This window comes from Oncorhynchus tshawytscha, linkage group LG09, assembly GCF_018296145.1.
Source record: "Oncorhynchus tshawytscha isolate Ot180627B linkage group LG09, Otsh_v2.0, whole genome shotgun sequence".
In the NCBI taxonomy this organism is placed as follows: Eukaryota; Metazoa; Chordata; class Actinopteri; order Salmoniformes; family Salmonidae; genus Oncorhynchus; species Oncorhynchus tshawytscha.
In genome coordinates this window covers 15,086,235-15,099,609 of record NC_056437.1, presented here as the reverse complement: position 1 = coordinate 15,099,609, position 13,375 = coordinate 15,086,235, and the positions used below count along the sequence as shown (strand labels likewise).

Below are 13,375 nucleotides of genomic sequence, written 5' to 3'. Positions count from 1 at the left end.
AATGTCTGCTTTTTTAAAGTCCATAATTAACCTATACAGCTCTGGATCCATTGTCTTACCTACTACTGCAACAACTTGAGTAAATTATTTCCATTTTTATAGAATACCCTTTTTTACTAATGACTCCAAGGTGTGTGACCATTAACATTGGCTGCATGTCCATTGTCTTTTTTCCAAAGTGTGGACTTGCACAGTTCTTCTCATCTCAGGGATTTAACAATGATGTAAAGTAGCTCAAACCAATGCTTACACCTATCCAATTATTGGATATGCATGAGGAGAGGGATAGACAATTGGTATGCAGCAATTGATTTCAGGTGGCTTCATCAACAGATATGTGTCCCAAATGGCACCCTATTCCGTATACATAGTGCACAAATTTTGACCAGGGCCCATAGATCTTTTTGGAAGCATTCCGCCTGTTGAACCCCACCCTGCCTATTGTAAACCATTTCTCCATTCCATTCTCCCAGCTAAGCAAACAAAGGGGAGAGGCTCTGACTATAATTGATGTACTTACCTTTTTCCTGTCAATTATTTTATTTTATAAACTTCCTTTATTGTGTATGTGTGTCCCTTTTAATAAAACCTTAATTCAGACAAGAAATCCATATTTTCATTGGTGGAATATTCAACAGACTGAACAGTCATGTACCAATGAGATTATTTAGATGTATTGAAGTTGTGTGTGGTGTTGTTGCCATTCAGGCTCATCCAGCCTTGGTATGGAATAACTGATAACTGGCTAAATACATCAGCCTAAGGACATCATTGGGGAAAGAAGTCACACTTCCAGTCCACAATATTTATTTGACTTACATTAATACAGAGATACAGACCGTATAAAAGCATACATTCAAGACCTTATAGTCAGACGTCATGGTAAGTAATGGAAATTCACGTTTCTGGGTGTGTGGGGAGTGGGGGTCAGTGTTTGAGGAGAAAGAACCAGTGAAGGCAGCAATAGGCAGGTAGCAGGTAGAGCGTGGCAAGGTGGGATTGGGCTAGGCACGTCCAGGTGTCAGGCCAGGGAGTACTCAGTCTCGGTCCAAGAGCCTCAGGTCCTCCGGAAAGGGAGACAGAGACAAGATGAGGGTTTCAAGCATTCACTGGGGGTAGAGAAGAGAATAATCAATAGTGTTGTTGTGTACACTGGATAATCTGACTAACACACACACACACCTGTTTGACCGGCCAGTGATACCGTAGGCCTACTTGTGTTACTTTTCTGAGTCAATTCAGACAGCATTTAATATCCTGCATTTGTGTTAAACATGACAAACAACATTGTAATTAAAGAGATGTGCAGATTGATCATCAGCCTCTGATGTCTGTGGATCCTTTACCCTTAATGTATTTTTAATGTCAGCCAGGCCCATATTTTAATAAAATCACATGGTTTACACAGACCCACCGCGGACCTTTGACAAATACATTGTGTGAAAAGATGTCTGTCCCATGGTCTGTTTTGTCAACAAACTCAATGTTTTCCAAACACTGGTGGTAACCATATGATCCTATTTATTCAGGTAGCCTAGTAAACGATGCCCCCCTTTGGTCAGATTCTGGTATGCTCTCTTGCAAATTGTCTGACTTGTTGTTTCCTTGTTTCCTTGTTTACTACACCATTATATATTTTCTTATTATGTCAAAGATGAAATTAACTGCAATACACTGATCTGAAATATATCGGCACAACTAGGCTACACAGAACCATGGTGGACCCATTGTAAAATGAGAGCCTTTTCAAATCAAATCAAATCAAATCAAATCAAATCAAATTTTATTTGGCACATACACATGGTTAGCAGATGTTAATGTGAGTGTAGCGAAATGCTTGTGCTTCTAGTTCCGACAATGCAGTAATAACGAACAAGTAATCTAACTAACAATTCCAAAAAAACTACTGTCTTATACACAGTGTAAGGGGATAAAGAATATGTACATAAGGATATATGAATGAGTGATGGTACAGAGCAGCATAGGCAAGATACAGTAGATGATATTGAGTACAGTATATACATATGAGATGAGTATGTAAACCAAGTGGCATAGTTAAAGTGGTTAGTGATACATGTATTACATAAGGATGCAGTCGATGATATAGAGTACAGTATCAACGTATGCATATGAGATGAATAATGTAGGGTAAGTAACATTATATAAGGTAGCATTGTTTACAGTGGCTAGTGATATATTTACATCATTTCCCATCAATTCCCATGATTAAAGTGGCTGGAGTAGAGTCAGTGTCATTGACAGTGTGTTGGCAGTAGCCACTCAATGTTAGTGGTGGCTGTTTAACAGTCTGATGGCCTTGAGATAGAAGCTGTTTTTCAGTCTCTCGGTCCCAGCTTTGATGCACCTGTACTGACCTCGCCTTCTGGATGACAGCGGGGTGAACAGGCAGTGGCTCGGGTGGTTGATGTCCTTGATGATCTTTATGGCCTTCCTGTAGCATCGGGTGGTGTAGGTGTCCTGGAGGGCAGGTAGTTTGCCCCCAGTGATGCGTTGTGCAGACCTCACTACCCTCTGGAGAGCCTTACGGTTGAGGGCGGTGCAGTTGCCATACCAGGCGGTGATACAGCCCGCCAGGATGCTCTCGATTGTGCATCTGTAGAAGTTTGTGAGTGCTTTTGGTGACAAGCCGAATTTCTTCAGCCTCCTGAGGTTGAAGAGGCGCTGCTGCGCCTTCCTCACGATGCTGTCTGTGTGAGTGGACCAGTTCAGTTTGTCTGTGATGTGTATGCCAAGGAACTTAAAACTTGCTACCCTCTCCACTACTGTTCCATCGATGTGGATGGGGGGGTGTTCCCTCTGCTGTTTCCTGAATTCCACAATCATCTCCTTAGTTTTGTTGACGTTGAGTGTGAGGTTATTTTCCTGACACCACACTCCGAGGGCCCTCACCTCCTCCCTGTAGGCCGTCTCGTCGTTGTTGGTAATCAAGCCTACCACTGTTGTGTCGTCCGCAAACTTGATGATTGAGTTGGAGGCGTGCATGGCCACGCAGTCGTGGGTGAACAGGGAGTACAGGAGAGGGCTCAGAACGCACCCTTGTGGGGCCCCAGTGTTGAGGATCAGCGGGGAGGAGATGTTGTTGCCTACCCTCACCACCTGGGGGCGGCCCGTCAGGAAGTCCAGTACCCAGTTGCACAGGGCGGGGTCGAGACCCAGGGTCTCGAGCTTGATGACGAGCTTGGAGGGTACTATGGTGTTGAATGCCGAGCTGTAGTCGATGAACAGCATTCTCACATAGGTATTCCTCTTGTCCAGATGGGTTAGGGCAGTGTGCAGTGTGGTTGAGATTGCATCGTCTGTGGACCTATTTGGGCGGTAAGCAAATTGGAGTGGGTCAAGGGAGTCAGGTAGGGTGGAGGTGATATGGTCCTTGACTAGTCTCTCAAAGCACTTCATGATGACGGATGTGAGTGCTACGGGGCGGTAGTCGTTTAGCTCAGTTACCTTAGCTTTCTTGGGAACAGGAACAATGGTGGCCCTCTTGAAGCATGTGGGAACAGCAGACTGGTATAGGGATTGATTGAATATGTCCGTAAACACACCGGCCAGCTGGTCTGCGCATGCTCTGAGGGCGCGGCTGGGGATGCCGTCTGGGCCTGCAGCCTTACGAGGGTTAACACGTTTAAATGTCTTACTCACTTCGGCTGCAGTGAAGGAGAGACCGCATGTTTTCGTTGCAGGCCGTGTCAGTGGCACTGTATTGTCCTCAAAGCGGGCAAAAAATTTATTTAGTCTGCCTGGGAGCAAGACATCCTGGTCCGTGACTGGGCTGGGTTTCTTCCTGTAGTCCGTGATTGTCTGTAGACCCTGCCACATGCCTCTTGTGTCTGAGGCGTTGAATTGAGATTCTATTTTGTCTCTGTACTGGCGCTTAGCTTGTTTGATAGCCTTGCGGAGGGAATAGCTGCACTGTTTGTATTCAGTCATGTTACCAGACACCTTGCCCTGATTAAAAGCAGTGGTTCGCGCCTTCAGTTTCACACGAATGCTGCCATCAATCCACGGTTTCTGGTTAGGGAATGTTTTAATCGTTGCTATGGGAACGACATCTTCAACGCACGTTCTAATCAACTCGCACACCGAATCAGCGTATTCGTCAATGTTGTTGTCTGACGCAATACGAAACATCTCCCAGTCCACGTGATGGAAGCAGTCTTGGAGTGTGGAGTCAGCTTGGTCGGACCAGCGTTGGACAGACCTCAGCGTGGGAGCTTCTTGTTTTAGTTTCTGTCTGTAGGCAGGGATCAACAAAATGGAGTCGTGGTCAGCTTTTCCGAAAGGGGGCGGGGCAGGGCCTTATATGCGTCGCGGAAGTTAGAGTAACAATGATCCAGGGTCTTTCCACCCCTGGTTGCGCAATCGATATGCTGATAAAATTTAGGGAGTCTTGTTTTCAGATTAGCCTTGTTAAAATCCCCAGCTACAATGAATGCAGCCTCCGGATAAATCGTTTCCAGTTTGCAGAGAGTTAAATAAAGTTCGTTCAGAGCCATCGATGTGTCTGCTTGGGGGGATATATACGGCTGTGATTATAATCGAAGAGAATTCTCTTGGTAGATAATGCGGTCTACATTTGATTGTGAGGAATTCTAAATCAGGTGAACAGAAGGATTTGAGTTCCTGTATGTTTCTTTCATCACACCATGTCACGTTGGCCATGAGGCATACGCCCCCGCCCCTCTTCTTACCAGAGAGATGTTTGTTTCTGTCGGCGCGATGCGTGGAGAAACCCGCTGGCTGCACCGCTTCGGATAGAGTCTCTCCAGTTAGCCATGTTTCCGTGAAGCAGAGAACGTTACTTTCTCTGATGTCCCTCTGGAATGCTACCCTTGCTCGGATTTCATCAACCTTGTTGTCAAGAGACTGGACATTGGCAAGAAGAATGCTAGGGAGTGGTGCACGATGTGCCCGTCTCCGGAGTCTGACCAGAAGACCGCTTCGTTTCCCTCTTTTTCTGAGTCGTTTTTTTGGGTCGCTGCATGTGATCCACACACTGGTTGTAAGGCAGAACACAGGATCCGCATCGCGAAAAACATATTCTTGGTCGTACTGATGGTGAGTTGACGCTGATCTTATATTCAGTAGTTCTTCTCGGCTGTATGTAATGAAACCAAAGATTACCTGGGGTACTAATGTAAGAAATAACACGTAAAAAAACAAAAAACTGCATAGTTTCCTAGGAACGCGAAGCGAGGCGGCCATCTCTGTCGGCGCCGGAAGTATGGAACCTTTTTATTGTATTAAAACGTGTCTCAGTCCAACGTGCCTAGCTCTGCCCACTGGGGCGTGGCTTACAGCACGCTCTATGAAACAAGCGCTCATATCACCTTATTCAAACAGATCGAGTTCTCACCACACCGACAGAGACATCTATTGCTGTAATCTTGAAGGGCTCTGGCTAGTATTACTTAGAGAGCTAGAAGGATGAAGTAAGAAGCTAACAGTAAACGGAGCCTACCTCAGCAGGAGCAAAAGATACGCTATTAAGTTCTCATAACTTTGCTTTACAGAGAGACGGTAAGGTAAGCTACTGAGACAGACAGTGATGTGGATGGTGAGGCTAAAGCTTCGAACACACCAACAATGTCATTGCATTTTGGTACACCAGAATTACATTCATTTCCAATGAAACGCAGCATTGCTTTGCAGAGGCAGTTGCAGTACGTTCAGTGTGGTGCATATGTTGGATATATTGAAAGTATTCTTCAAACTTCTGCTACCATTTCTGTCAGCCGTCTACGCATACAGTTTGAGCATACATTCCATAAATCCAACGTCTGCACCACAACGAACTGATTACAACTGCCTGTAATTTTGGTGTATCAAAATGCAATGACACTGTGGGTGTGATCGAAGCATGAGGCAGGCTGCAATGCATGCAGGACGAAGCAGAGGAGACAGACAGAGAGAAGAAGCAAGCAGAGCGAGAGGTAGTACAGTACAGTGGTTCCCAAACCCCCCCATCCACATCGATGGAACAGTACGTGTCTGTCTGAATCAGAGGTATAACAGTACAATTGAATAACTAAAAGGCAATGGGTTTGTAGATTCACTGAGGTACATATTTGCTTGTTTTTGATGTTCTCCAAATAGCATTTTAAAGTGTTTCAATTGTTTAGAAATGCACTAAATGAGCCCAAAACACCTTGCGGACCTCACTAAAACCCAAACTGAACTGAATCAATTTGTCTCCATTTGTCTCCACTGGAATCTCAGATGCGTGACTTACGTCATCAATTTGGGCACCAGGCGTGTCTGTATAGCCTCTCCCAGTTTAGAAAGTGGGACCCCGTGTAATTAAGTTGCTGGCTTGCGGTGCAAACTCTGCACCGCAATGCAGTATACTGTATCACCGTGACATCTATTCTGATTAAACAGGCTGTAATACACAATAATTGCCTGCAAAATTGTGTAAATCTTTGTTACAAGCCTGAATGTTGAATACAACGAGTAGAGTTTAAATGTAATTATATGTGGGGTTATCCTTCAGCTGCTTGAAATTTTTTGATAAAATATCTTGAGGAAAAGTATTGTTTACTCAACTTTTTAGAGCCTGTAGACTTTCTGGTTATGTTTGGCACCTAGATAAAATTTGTTTTTACATCGGATATTCGGTTCTCTCTCGTCAATAGCTATTGAACAATGAAAATGGAAGATTCTGAATCAACACCTTTCAATTTTTTAAATATTGGAATACGAAAAAATTTAAATAAAGAATTTACACAACAAAGTGGGTGATTGTTCTAATTTATATAGTTAATTATCTTTAACCTTCTCTGAAGGGCCTGTGGGTTTGATGATTGTTACGTTCCCCAGATTATGTGTTGTAGTTTGTGTATTTGCATGTGTTTATTTCAGGAAATGGCTTCCTGAAATCCCTCAAGCAGCTGATTGGTCGACTCCAGGGCTAATTGGAGAGCTGACCCCGCCCCCTCGTCAAGACACAGCTGTCTCCAATTCCCCATTCCTTCAGAAGCTATATAAAAGCCAGTGTTCTGTTCAGGAGATCTTTTTCTTTTTGTAGAGGATTTTGCTGGAGGTAGATTTGTTAGAGATTTGTTAGAGATTTGTTAGAGATTTGTTAGAGATTTGTTAGAGATTTGTTAGAGATTTGTTAGAGATTTGTTAGAGATCTCTTCTTTTTGGAGGTAGAGATTTTGCTGGAGGTAGGGATTGCTGAGATTGATTGTGATAGAGGTTGATTTTGTTGGAAAGTGGTATGTTCTGTGAGTTTGTTGCTCAGATAGAGCTTATTTGACATCCTTTTGTTTCTTAGTTTGTTTAAAATTGTTTAATATTCTGTTTCATTTGTTCCCAGGGGGGAAGGGGAAGGCACCTAGGGAGTGCGTAGGCAAGAGGCCCGCGGGCATACATATACCCGTAGCATATTCGCTGTCTAGACACACTAGGTAAGACCTGGGCGGACCACCCCTTGTATTTTGGTTAGGGCACCAGGTGGTGCTAAATTAGGTAAGTAGTGGGTAGGCAGGTAAGATAGGAGAGGGGGGGGCTTTGAGATTTACTTTCTTTGCTTTGGTTCCGTCCAGCCCCTTTTCCCCATATTACCGTGTAAAGGAATAAAGTCCTTGTAAACGGTACCACATTCTGCCTGTTGTCATTCTTACTTGCACCTACAGTCCATACCTTTTTCGCTTCAGAGTTTAGTTGTAGCAGGGTGTTGCGTTCCCTCTTCATAGAGGCGTGCGTAACAATGATAAAGTCAAAATTAAGTTCCTTTCTACAGTTTAATCCATCCAAGTAGCAGAAGAACAACTTTAATGGCACAACAGGTTACATCTCCATCACTCTCATTCTCTGTCACTCCTCTCCTATGTGAATCTCTCCTCACATGCAGGTGAGTCTGGGAAGGGTAATGCCAAATTATTCTTCCATTATAATATTTATATCTATGGCAATGCCAGAATAAAAGTCTCAGATTACAAACCACATATTTCTTATTACAAAACCATCCCTACACCATAAAACTGATGACTATTTCACCTCTGCGCAACTCAGAAAAAGGAAGTAACAGTTTGAAGTGGACACATTTTTGCAGACACCTCAAACTTCGCATGCATTTTTATTTTTTCAAATGACTGGTTTCATTCTCACATGCCTCAGAGTGGAACTAATGCTGCATTCATTACCAAGTGGGAAGGTGGCAATTACCAGTTGTGAAGTCATACATACAAGTTAAGTGCATTCTTGTTTCAAACTGGGAAATACCATCAAACATATAGGACATTAGAAGGCTAGGGATTGTTTTGCTCTTTTTTGCCCATAAAGTTTATCCAGAGATACTTTCTAAATGAAAAAGAAGATGAACAGAATCCATTTTGTATCAACAATGGTATTTCTTGTTCTTACTATATTACCAACTTATGACATTTTATGGCAAGTGAATGTGGCCCTGGGCAAGGGCAAGCAAAAACAAACTCCCTAAACGTGTTGAAAACCCATGGGAGAAACCAATGTCTTGACCGTTAGACCAAAAGTAAATTCTCTCTTTGGCCGAGGGTGACACAGATTTGGAGGTCACACGCAGGGCTACCTCATCACAAGACCGTGAGCCCGACTCACGTCCGCTAAACATACACAGTGACATAGGACCCTTTCACTAATTTGTCCCTCATGTGTACATGCCTCTCCGATGGCCTCACCAGCGCCATCCAACTTCTAACACCAATGTAGAAAAATTCAGGGAGTAGCCCTGACCAAGACTCAAACCCGCATCATTGACTGTCATCATCCCAACAACCTAATCTGTTACGTCAAGATATCTGAACTGCTTAACAAGGTTGCTAGGTGTAAAAACTTGTAGTAGGCAAAAACGATTTCAGAGTCAGCCAGCATAATTTCTGCTCAACTCAAAAAAGGGAATTAACAGTTTGAAGTGGATATATTATCCCAGACACCTCTGATATTTTACATGCATTTTATCTACTCATATGAGTGGTTTCATTCGCACAGAGTAGAACTAAGTGTGACGATGAAAATAAATCCTCACTGTTAAGTTTGAACATTTCCACCAAGTTTTCCTAAATGTATTTATTAGTGGTGGGCACCAATATTGATTAAAACTGGTTGAGTTAGATTTAGGCTTCCAGAACATTCACACCTTGCCGAAAGGGCAACCAGTTGTCTGGACTTCAGGATAGACGAAGTTACACACATCCACATTCAGTGTGTATAGCAGTACCAGTCTATTTAGCCACTACTTGTACTCCGTATCATATGCCAAAGGTGACTACACAGATGTATTTTTACTATTCTAATTATGTTGGTAACCAGTTTATAATAGCAATAAGGCACCTCTGGGGTTTGTGATATATGGCCAATATACCATGGCTAAGGGCTGTATCCAGGCACTCCACGTTGTGTCGTGCCGAAGAACAGCCTTTAGTCGTGGTGTATTGGCCATATACCACAAACCCCCAAGATACCTTATTCCTAATATAAACTGATTACCAACATAAATAAAATAGTAAAGAAGTATTTTTGTGTCATACCTGTGGTATATTGCCTGATATACAATGAGTATACCAAACATTAGGAATGCCTACCTAATATTGAGTTGCACCACCCATTTTGATAATAGCTTGTTGAGAAAAGGTCGAAGGAGAATGGCAAGAATCGAGAAAGTTAATAGGTGGGCGACAAACAGGCAAATACAGTGCCTTGCAAAAGTATTCACCCCCCTTGGTGTTTTTCCTATTTTGTTGCATTACAACCTGTAATTTAAATGGATTTTTATTTGGATTTCATGTAATGGACATACACAAAATAGCTAAACATTTAAGAAAATTAAAAACTGAAAAGTGGTGGGTGCATATCTATTCACCCCCTTTGCTAGCCCCTAAATAGGATCTGGCGCAACCAATTACCTTCAGAAGTTACAGTTAAGTATAGTTAAGTATAGTTAAATAAAGTCCACCTGTGTGCAATCTAAGTGTCACATGATCTGTCACATGATCTCAGTATATATACACCTGTTCTGAAAGGCCTCAGAGTCTACAACACCGCTAAGCAAGGGGCACCACCAAGCAAGCGTCACTATGAAGACCAAGGCGCCCTCCAAACAGGCCAGGGACAAAGTTGTGGAGAAGTACAGATCAGTTGGGTTATAAAAAAATGAAATCCATTATTAAAAAATGTAAAGAATATGGCACCACAACACATCTGCCAAGAGAGGGCTGCCCACCAAAACTCAAAGACTAGGCAAGGAGGGCATTAATTAGAGAGGAATGGGAATGAGATGGCTACTTACACCGTGTTGGAAATGGATCACAGCAGTGATTGAATGAGGGTATGAGGCATGAGTTGAGGTGTTCATAGGCTTGACCAGTGCAGGACAGGATTTGACTGGGAAGACAAAAAACTATAAGACATCACATTACAGAGTTAGACAAAAGAGCTTAGAATGAGTTAGTCCAAGCAAGGAGTAAAATCATTGATGTGTTATAATGTGATTGTGTTTGTGAATGTGATTGACTCTACATACAGTAATGAGAGAAAATTGATAGGGGTACTCACAGTGCTTGGAGGGGAAACATTCAATTTGCCAGTGGATGAGGGGGCACCTGAGACGTGGCTTCGGTTCATGTCAGGAGAAAGTTGACAATGGTAGTGGAGTGGAGTAGTCATCACCTCTTAAATCAGGGAACAGGAGGGGACTTAGCTGTAAATACAAATAGCAGATACATTCCATTACAGCTGCGCCATCGTAGGTTTGGACAAAGAATTTCTCTATGAACTTGAACTCAGACATCTCAAAAGTTAAACACAGACTGCACATCTCGCACACTTGACAAATTAAAGCATCCCAACAAATGTACCTGAATAAAGGCCTGATCATCCACATACCTGATGGTAACTGACGACTGCAAGCAGACTGGTTGATCAGACTGAAAAATCTTCTTGTTTTCATCCGATACAGAATGTCAGATTTCTAATGTTTAGGTGTAGCCTTGGCTGCTGCAACATTCATGTCATGAGTTTTTGCTTGTGTCTGTCTGGAGTGTTGTGTTATCATCTTTTGCTAAATAAATACAGTAGAAAAGTGGAAAGCCTACCTGAGCGCATGCGAAAAAATTAGCTGTCAACCTCTCTCTTTAATCTAACTTTTAATGGATAATACGATGGAAGCTATCAAATCATTCTGAATTGTTTTTTGACATCCCGAAAAGACAGTGGAAAGTTCAATATGTTCAGTAAGTAAAGCATCGTAACGTGCAGTTACCTCTAACGGAACTTTCCCTCTCGTTGTGTCCTTTAAAAGAGCTGGCAGCATGCTGATAGGTCTGCTGTTAGAACCATTAAAGACCGCTTTACCACTCTTGGGTAATGGAATGACTTTGGCTTCCCTCCAGGCCTGAGGACAAAGACTTTCCTCTAAACTCAGATTAAAGATATGACAGATACTGTAGGAGTAGCTACCATCCTCAGTAGCTTTCCATTTAAGCTGTCAATGCCAGGAGGTTTGTCATTATAGATCGATAATAATTTTTCCACCTCTCCCACACTAACTTTACAAAATTCAAACTTACAAAGCTTTTCTTTCATTATTTGTTTTCTTTATGCATGAGTACATGGCTCACTGTTTGTTATTGTCATTTCTTGCATTAGTTTGCCCACTTTGCCAATGAAGAAATCGGTAAAATAATTGGCAACATTAAATGGTTTTGTGATGAATAATACATCTGATTCGATGAAAGATGGAGTTCAATTTGTTTTTCTGCCCATAATTTCATTTTTCCACAATTCTTCTTATCATTGATCTTGGTTTCATAATTCAGTTTCTTCTTCTTTTTGTTGAGTTTAATCACATCATTTCTCAATTTGCAGTCAGTCAGCCAGTCAGATGTGCAGCCAGACCCATTAGCCACTCCTTTTGCCCCATCTCTTTCAACCATACATTTGTTCAATTCTTTATCAATCCATTAATGATTAACAGTTCGAATAGCCAGTTTCTTAACAGGTGCATGTTTATCAATAATTGGAAGAAGCAATTTCATATATTCATCAAGTGCAGTGTCTGGATGCTCCTTATTAATCACCAACAGACCAACAAATGTTTTTAACATCATCCACATAAGAGACATAGCAAAATCTGTTGTATAATCTCTAAAAGAGATGAGATGATGCTGGCGACCCTCGTATTTAGACCCTTGTATGCTTCATTCCGCAACGAGCCATTATTTACAGCTTCTGTAGCCTGGCGTCCTTAATCAACCAAATCTAAACTATTTCACCAAATAAAGTTGCCAGTCAACAGAGGCATATCCAATTTCCCTTGAAAGAATACTTACAATTTGACGTGTTGATTGTGTCCTTCGCTGCCAAATAAGCGCTTAAAACACATTTTTATCCAGGGTCTCCCATTTTCAGGCTGTAGAAGTGGAGTTTACATTGTAGCTTACTCTTGTGTGACTGCGTGGTCTAGAATTGACTACAATGGCAGCCCACAGGCGGAAAACAAAACCCAGCCCTTTCACACCAACTCCATCTATTGTGCTCATAATTCTTGCTGTGAAAATAGCTCAAATACGCCAACGCTAACATTTACCATTGCATTTGTTCAAATAGAGCCCATAGTGTAAAATCAGGTGAGCTGGCACTACTCTTTTTGCAGTTTTGTGGTGGAAAACTGAGCAGGTCGAGCATAACGCGTCAAACCTGTTACCTATAGATAGATAGGCTGTAAATGCTTTTTGTGAAGCCCGTATTCAATTGCCTTCCCCGGGAGGAAGAGCAGGTGGTGGGCCTACATCCAAGCTGAAATATCTGCCAGGCACCCAGAGATGTGTGTCCTAACCTGTGTGTCAGAAGGGGGGAAGGATAACAGTAGTTGAATGTCATCCGAATAGCAATGATAGGAGAGACGATGTGAGGATATGACAGAGCCAAATTACTTGGTGTATAGAAAGAAGAGGATAGGGCCTAAATCTGAGCACCAGTTGTAAGAGTACGAGGTGCAGACAGAGATCATCTCCACTTCACCTGGTGCGACCGGCCTGTCAGGTAGAGGATAATCCAAGAGTGTGCCGACCCTGAAACGCCCAGCCCTGAGAGGGTGGAGAAGAGGATCTGGTGGTTCACGGTGTCAAAGGCAGCGATAGATCTAGGAGGATGAGAACAGAGGAGAGAGAGACAGCTTTGGCAGTGTGGAGAGCCTCTGTGACACAGAGAAGAGCAGTCTCGGTTGAGTGACCCGTTTTGAAGTGATTTGTTCTGAGAGAGATAATGAGAGAGTTGATCACAGACAGCACACTCCAGTGTTTTGGTAGGAAACGGAAGTAGGGATGCAGGTCTGTAGTTTTTGGCGTCAGATGAGTCGAGTGTTGGTTTCTTGAGG

At 42.6% G+C, this 13,375-nt stretch overlaps 1 long non-coding RNA gene across 1 annotated transcript; it reads right to left on the bottom strand.

Annotated features, from left to right (window-relative positions):
• Nucleotides 1–767: 767 nt before the first annotated feature.
• On the bottom strand, nt 768–12,452 carry LOC112259307. The gene is made up of 4 exons (XR_002954816.1): nt 12,330–12,452; nt 10,555–10,699; nt 10,289–10,383; nt 768–1,109 (listed from the first exon to the last, which is right to left on the bottom strand). It is a non-coding gene; the product is annotated as an uncharacterized LOC112259307 (long non-coding RNA).
• Between the last annotated feature and the right edge of the window lie 923 nt (nt 12,453–13,375).